Below are 7,855 nucleotides of genomic sequence, written 5' to 3' on the forward strand. Positions count from 1 at the left end.
CCACAAATCCCTGTTGAACACACAGCAGACAGAATTCCACACTGCTGTCACCATGTGCTGAAACAATGCCAACGTGAATTACAGGTTATTGTGGGAGATGGATCAGAAACAGCCACAATTATACCTAACGAGTGAAGAGATTGTTTCATTTATCTTTCTTTTGGAAGGCTATGCCAGTCTGACACAGCCAAATGGCACATTGTGTCTTTCTGTCCATTCCTGGCAGCCTCAAGACACATAAGGAATCCCCTCTTGCTCCTAACAAGGCTGGGATCAAAAGTTTGCCACATTAAGTTATCCTACCTTCAACCTTTCAAAAAAAACCCACTATTCCCTACCAGAATATCCCTGTCCTGCACAAACATTTTCTGTTTAAGCAACTGAGTCAGGAGAGTGACTATTTCTCTACTTTCTCATCGTTTTTAAGTTCCTTCAAATCTTCATTCCACCTGTAAAACCCTTTTCCCTCTCTCTCCTGCTTCATTCTACCCTTTCAGGTCTCAATGAGACACCTCCCTGCACTGTAAATGGGTTTGCACATTCTGCCCTTACCAACAGAGTCTGCACAACCCAGGGACACCAGAGCCACCACAGGGGTCAGACAGCAGCTCACTCATCCTGTGTGGGATTCCTTCCCCACCTGCCTGGGACATGCATGGACACCACAAATCACACACATTCTGGCCCTACATCACTAACACAGCTTTTTGTTTGCCTTTTGGTGGCCCTTGATCTTCTTTCCTTACCCATTCCATGCACCTTCTCAAAACAGCTGCCTGCTCTGAGAGAGCAGGTGGTGTAGAAAAAAAAAAAACCCCTTTTAAAATAGTTACCTTATTTTCAGATGCAAATATGACAATTAGCTAGATGGGACTGAAAAAAAACCTAAGATGCTTTAAAAAAAAAAAAATTGCAGAAGATTTTGTCTCAATCAGAACAAAAGCTTAACAAATAAAAATCACAATAGAAAAGAAGCGCAACTAAAAGCATTCCCAACAAAAATGATGCAGCATGTCCTTAATACTCAAGTGTTTTAACTAAATACAGCAGAAGTACAAAAGAATGCCTGAAGATGACTCAATAAGGAAGCATTCAAAGCAGAAAGAGCATTACCAGCATGTTCTTGATAAGCTTTCCAGTCCAAAGCACAGTATTTTTTTGCTCTCTTGTTCCAAACCAGACTGCAGACAGTGGGCACTTGTGCTTAGACACAAAAGTAAGGTAGGACAGGTCACCAGTGACTCAGAGGCTGGGTCTCTGCAGCCTCACAGAGCAAGCAGAGAAACCTGCCTTCCCTGAGAGTTCCTAGTTCTAAATGACCCACACGGCTCTCATCCTCTGGCACACACTCATGGATTTTCTTTTTTTCTTCAAATAAACACTACTTATTTTGCCTGTGGTGCTTTATCTGTTTCCCCTCCCATAGCACTCACTTCACCACCCTAGAAGCAGCTTTGGATGAGATGGGATGCCCAGCTTCCAGAAGGAGCCCGGCGGAGTTCAGCATCCCTCAACTCCATCCTAGTGTCACCTGGCAATCACACCCCCATTTCACACCCCATTTCACACTTCCTTTCCATTACATGATACTGGGGCAAATAACAGAAAAGTAGAATGCAATCTCATTTTAAAAAATCAATATTCTCAAAGTTCAGGTAAAGAACTGAAGCGATGTGTGGGCAAAAACTCAACAGTGTGGGAGGACTCAGTGCACACAGAGAAACACACCACAACTGCACAGAGCTTGGCCATGAAGTCTGATGCCATTGTATCATAAAACTCAGTTATAACAAAGCATGACAGCCCATCCACAGCTTCTCAGCTTCTCTGGTTTAGAGAAAAAACACACAAGCTCTCACCCCTAGGCAGCCCCAGCAGGACTCCCCATCCTCAGCCGCACCCAGCAGCACCGGAGCCTGTGAACTGCTGCCAGAACCAGACAAATTTTCATTCTCTATTACCTTAACAAGCCACAGAGCAGCTCTGTCTTGTGGAAACAATGCTTTCATCTCACCATACTGGAACAAGCCCCCCGAAATTCAATAAAGTTCCTGAAAACTGACAAGGCAATCACACCGTTTTGGAACACACTTTGAGCCAGTCCATCGGGTCAGTTTCCCTCACCCACAAAATGCCTGGGGAAGTTCCCCAAACCAGCTCTGTGTCAGGTGGCTCAAGCAGACAGGTCTCTGCTTTCCCCCATCCACAGCACTGAGCACAACCCATTAAAGCCCAGCATACACCTCTAATAGGGAATAAAAAACTTACCTCCCTGAACAACAGCCTGGGGGCATTTCCAGCACCTCTTTAATCTGCAACAGCATCCCTGCTGCTCAGCTTTCATAATCCACTGCAGTTCAGGTACAGGGGTGCCAGCAGCGGTGCAGGGCAGGGAAGCAAAGCACACACAGGTACTTGGGGTGTCAGTGAAGCACTGTCAACTCATGGTAATTTATTTTTCTTATCCCCACTCTTTGCTTACAGCCTACAAAGCCAGACAAGCTTAGTTGCCTTGGACACCTGGATGAAACCATTCACATCACAGCACATCTTCCACCACACCCCCGCGCTCACCTACCAACAGAGAGGCAAAAGCTTCTGAAGTACAACCACCACCTGGGTTTTCCACTGCCCAAAACCACTCTTACATGGCTACCTTTGTGCTATTATTCAGCACTGAGCTTGGCACAGGGTACCTGCAGCATCTGGTACGTTTCTCCCACCCCAGCTCAGACTCCTCATGTGCTCTCCTCTGCTCCCAGCCCCTGGGGCAGTTGCTGCTGTGCCCAAACACTAAAGAAGAAAGTGTCTAAACAGGCACAAGAGCTCAGCTCATCTGAGGGCATGTAAGACACCAAATACTGGTTAGGTTAAAAAAAACATCTATTAAGGAGCAAGGAGACACATGGGAATCCCCATTTCTCACTCAGAAACCCCCCAAAGTTCTGTGCCACTGAAGGCAGCAGCCCGAGTGCCTCCACCAGCGCAGCACGTCAGCAAACACGCGGCGTGCGATCTTATCGGTGAGGCTTTCTAGTGAACAGACATCCCTAGAAAGCAGTCACTACAAATACCGTTTTCCTGAATATCATTACTGATCCAGAAGTAATGAAATAGCAGATAATATGGCCCCAGGGTACAAATCAACCACCTACCCTAATGCATACAGATGGAGCTTAACAGCTCTTTTGGTCTTCCATTACCAGAGTGAAATGGGATCTTTGAAACACCATTGAGGCAAAGCAGAAGAGAAAGTTTACTAATGAATGATGTTTACTTCTAAATCTTCAGAAAACGCTTTTCAATGCTATGATCTAAAAAAAAATTCCTCCGTTTTCATGTATGAAGACGACTAGACGCAGCTTCCCCTCAGAGAACCAAGATAAAGAAGCAGAGTGTACAATCTCCTGCTCTTCCCTTGTGTTGCAGAAAAGACTGCTGAGAACAGTGTCTCGATAATTTCTGTAATAATTAACAATGAAAACTTTATCCAGTCCCACCAAAGCAAGCAGTGAAACCATCACAACTCACAGCAGGGTCATGCTCTCCTTGCTGATGCTCGCAGCAGTAAAAGCAGCAACTTCCACAATGCTCTAAAACCAGCTCGGCACTATGTAAGGTACAGGCAGACACAGCATCCCCCTGCTTCCATCCTCAGGGAAATTCAGCACTTAACACCTCGAGCCTGCCCCCTCAAAGACACAAAGTTGTGCATTCTGAGCTGGTCTCAGCCCCATGGACCAGCCAAGAACTGCGGAGCCCGCACACCTCACACACCCCGACACAGCCCTACCTGCCTTCCTTGGGAAGCATCCCTGGACTCCAGCACCTCACTTTAATGCCATCTCTTTCACCTCTGACATGCCATTATCTAAATTCCACGGGAATCTTTTCAGAAGCTAACGAGCTCACTACTTCTTTCAGTTTCCTTAAAGTTTGAAGATTTCACCGAGCAAGTTGAGCAGGCATGCAAGGCACCTGTGTGATACAAGGCACAAACAGCAGCTCTCTGCCATCACATCCTCTCACAGGTACTTTCAGTGGAACCCAGTTCTAACAGGTAGATTATGCCACTCACCTGCACACACAACAGGCATTCCCTGTATGACTTGTTCCAAAAATTACATCCTCAGGCAATCAATTCTTTAAGTTGATTTTCTGTTTTCATTAGAGGAAGTCACCAATATATTTCAATTATACAAAAAAACTGGAGGCAGCGGTCAGCAAGTACTTTTTTATGACCCTCATCTATTCTTTTAAAAGCCTTCTACAGAAACGCTCAGGCAGGCACAGGAGTGGGAGGGAGAGGAGGAGGAGGAAAGGAACAGCATTACAGAGTCCTCATCAGATCTTCACATAAATAAAGTCCCAACTCTATACGGTTTGACCTTGAATGAACAATAATACACAAAATAAATACAAGGACGAGCACAAATTAAGAACGAACGTTCAAAGTAATGAATGGTTAATGAAGGAGCGTATAAGCGTGCCTTGTTTAAAAACACTGATTGAAGAACCGACGGAGGGAAAAAGACAACCCAAACACATTGCGATGCTGTGACGGGGGGTGGGTGGGCAGGTGAAAAAGTAGGGGTTTAGAAGCCAACCTGCGCGACAGAGAGCCCAGAGCCAGCCGCGATCGCCCTGCCCGCGGCAGCTGCGCTACTTTCAGCGCTGCTCGGCGGAGCGGAGTTGCGGCGCTGCCCGCACCGAGCCCGCCGGTGGCCGCGGCCGGCGCTGCCCGTCCCCGTGCGAACTTCACCCGCCTCCCGGGGGTGCCTGCCCCGCCCGCTCCTCCCGCGGCGCCAGGAGCCGGACCAGCGCGGGGGATGCGACCAGCAGCGAGACGGGAGATCCCGGCCGGAGCGCTCCCAAAACCGCGGCAACTTCTCCCGCGCGGCGCGACCCGGCGGGTGCGTCCGTCCGTCCGTCCATCCACGCACCCGCACCCCCGCCCGCGGAGCCGAGCCCCCGGACCCACCCTCTCCCCCGGCAGCGGGGCGGCCGCACCTCCTCGCATCCCGGAGCGCGGCATGGAGCCCGGCGCGGCGCGCTGCGGCGGGAGGTCTGCGGAGCCGGCGCCGCGGGCGAGCGGGGCGGGACGGGCGCGCAGTCCCCGCTCGGCCCCGCGGCGCGGAGGGGCCGCGGGCGGAGCGAAGATGGAGGAGGCGCGGCCCTGCCCCCGCCCGGCCCCGCGCGGGAGCGGCGCGCGCGGCGCCCTCTGCCGGGCGGCGCCGGGACAGGGCCGAGGCTCAGGGCCGGGGGCTGAGGGGAGCCGGGAAGTTGCTCCAGCTCGGAGCGCAGGGACCGAGGGTTTGCGCCGGCTTTGTTAAACATGCGCTAGCGCTACAGAACTAGTCAAAGCTCAGTTTTAGTTGTATGTTTACCCCGCACCGAATTCCCAACAGCGCGTTGTCGCCGACCTCCTCACGCTGCTCGCCGTGCAGTGTCCGCAGTGCCTCCATAACAACCCCAGGTAATCACAGAATTGCTGAAGCCATGGGGTTGGAAAAGCCCTCTGAGATCATAGAGTCCAACCTGTGATCGATCACCACCTTGTTAACCAGATCATGGCACGGAGTGCCACATCCAGGCTTTCCTCAAACACCTCCAGGGATGGTGACACCATCTCCTCTCCAGACAACCCATTCCAATGTCTAACCACCCTTCCTGTGAAAAAATTCCTCCAAATATCCAACCTAAAGGTCCTCTGGCCCAGCTTAAAACCACATTCTCCCATCTTACCACTTGTTACCCATGAGCAGAGCCAAATCAATACCTGGCTGCACCAGGTGGGATTTGTAGAGACTGAGAAGGTCCCCCCTGAGCCTCCTTTTCTCCAGGCTGAGCCCTCCCAGCTCCCTCAGCTGCTCCTCATCAGACCTGTGCTGCAGAGCCTTTCCCTTCCCTGGACATGCTCCAGCCCCTCAATGTCCATCCTGAGATGAAGGGCCACTGAATCACCATCTTTGCCCAAGGAACACTGGTCCCATTTAGTTTCAAATTCATCTAAGTCATATTTTTGAAGGAAGTAATTAGTGCAAGAGATCACCAAACTGGCAGAAGTCCTCGATTAAGGAAAGAACAATTATTGATTGCAGGGAGGATACTGAATCCATCACTTTTTAAATACATGAAGTGAATGCTCTCAGTTTACTTTATCTGCACTATTTAAAAATTCAAATAGGCATTAATCTACAGAAGCTTTTTCTTTATTATTTTTTGAGACACAGTCATTAAGTTTAGGCGTTATTCAGGGAAAATGAATGCATATATACAAATCAGACAGTAAGAGGTGACTGTATGCACAACGGAATTTCTTCAGTATCTATTCCTGCTTTTCACAGAGTTCTTCTTTCTGTTAAAGAACAGAACATCCCTTGTGTGTTAGAGAACCCAAGGGATAACCTACTCAGGTTTTGAACATGTCAAGGTTCACTTGGACATTTTCCATTTAACAAGAATAACATATATAGTATTTTAATGGACATGGTTGCATCATCTATGATCCTCCGTTTATTTTCTGTTTACAGAAATATCAAATCTTCATGCAAGGATTGTTCACGTCATTCACAAACTCAAAATGAAACCAGAACCTCATTGTAGTAGATGCTGTTTAAAAAAATCAGTGTTTCTACTTTCAGAGAGTTCAACCTTACAAAGATGGGAGACAGAAGAGTAGAAATGAAGGCAGAGAGATGGATGATACATATCATAAGATATGAAATCCTGATCAGAGATTGAAACACAAACTTCCTGGCTCCAGGTTCAGCCTATCCCATTGTTCTCATGAATTATAAAATCCTGGGCATTTGCTAGGGAAGGAGACTTCACCAGAGATTGCGCACAGCTGGCCAGGAGTGTTCAAAAGAAGTTTTGTGAGAAGATTTGTATTTGTCAAAGTGGAAGCACTTGTCCAAAGATGATTGGTTTTAAGAAGATTTTTTTCTTGGCTCTTTCCCAGGTCAGAGAGCCCTACCTCTACCCTCTGTCAGTGAGTGGCAGAGGGCACCCACCAGGGCTGCACCAGCCCCAGCTTCGCTGCTCTCTTTTTTCCATTGAAAAAATTTTAAAGGTCTCATTTTTGCCTGATACAGAATGGGAGACACCTCTTGAAATGTCAGGAGTTTTTTTGCAAGTGACACTTCCTTTTTCCTGACTGGCTCTGGACTACAGGCAGTTATACTCTCTTTGCCTCCTCACAGCCCTTGTGGTGTTGTCTGCTGAAAATAGCCCCGTTTTGCCCCTCATGCTTAATCTGGAGTTGAAGCCTGTGTGGAACTGCAGTGCTGCAATTCTTAGCTTAATTTGCCAATGCAGAGTTTGCAATAATGCAGCTAATCCAGCATCTGGATATGGGAGCCTGAACTCCTCCCTGCAGCCCCAAGAGTTGCACTAATGAAAAGAAGAGGCAGCACAAGAGGGCAAGAGAGTCCTTGCAGTTCTCCAGCCAGCTGAGTGCCAGCTCCCTTCATCACACACATTTTGGCTTTGATTTTCCTCAGGCATTCCTCTTTCCTCAAAATGTTCGAGGATGACTGTATATACCTAAAAGATACGTAGGAAATGAATACAGAGTGGATATGCAGGAAATACATTAAATAAACCTGCTTTTTTTCAATTTGAATAGAAAGGCTGAAGGGTGAGACCAAGAAGCAGCAAAAGGAAAATAAAAGCACAAAAATAGTGGAAGAAGCTTGGGACTTGGAGTAACCTGTTAGGTTGGGTTTTAGCCCAGATCACTCATTGTTTCTTCGTGTTTCTGCTACTTGTGATCCTCTTGTTACGTGGATCTCTCTTGCTTGGTGGGGCTCAAAGAAAGAAAAGTGGTAGCCGAGTGCTGTGAGGCCTGGAA

General features: G+C 48.1%; 1 protein-coding gene across 6 annotated transcripts in view; it reads right to left on the minus strand.

Moving 5' to 3' along the window:
• Window positions 1-5,131, minus strand: part of THSD7B (thrombospondin type 1 domain containing 7B) — a 298,971-nt gene extending 293,840 nt beyond the window's left edge. For 3 of the 6 annotated variants that reach the window (XM_038142161.1, XM_038142156.1, XM_038142160.1), the window contains exon 1: window positions 4,982-5,125. The gene's annotated coding sequence lies outside the window, so the exon portion shown is untranslated. Of the gene's footprint in view, window positions 1-3,793; window positions 4,570-4,607; window positions 4,809-4,981 lie in introns of those variants that run through there. The other 3 variants (XM_038142157.1, XM_038142158.1, XM_038142159.1) reach the window with 3 other exon arrangements.
• Between the last annotated feature and the right edge of the window lie 2,724 nt (window positions 5,132-7,855).

This window comes from Motacilla alba, chromosome 7 (assembly GCF_015832195.1).
Source record: "Motacilla alba alba isolate MOTALB_02 chromosome 7, Motacilla_alba_V1.0_pri, whole genome shotgun sequence".
NCBI lineage: Eukaryota > Metazoa > Chordata > Aves > Passeriformes > Motacillidae > Motacilla > Motacilla alba.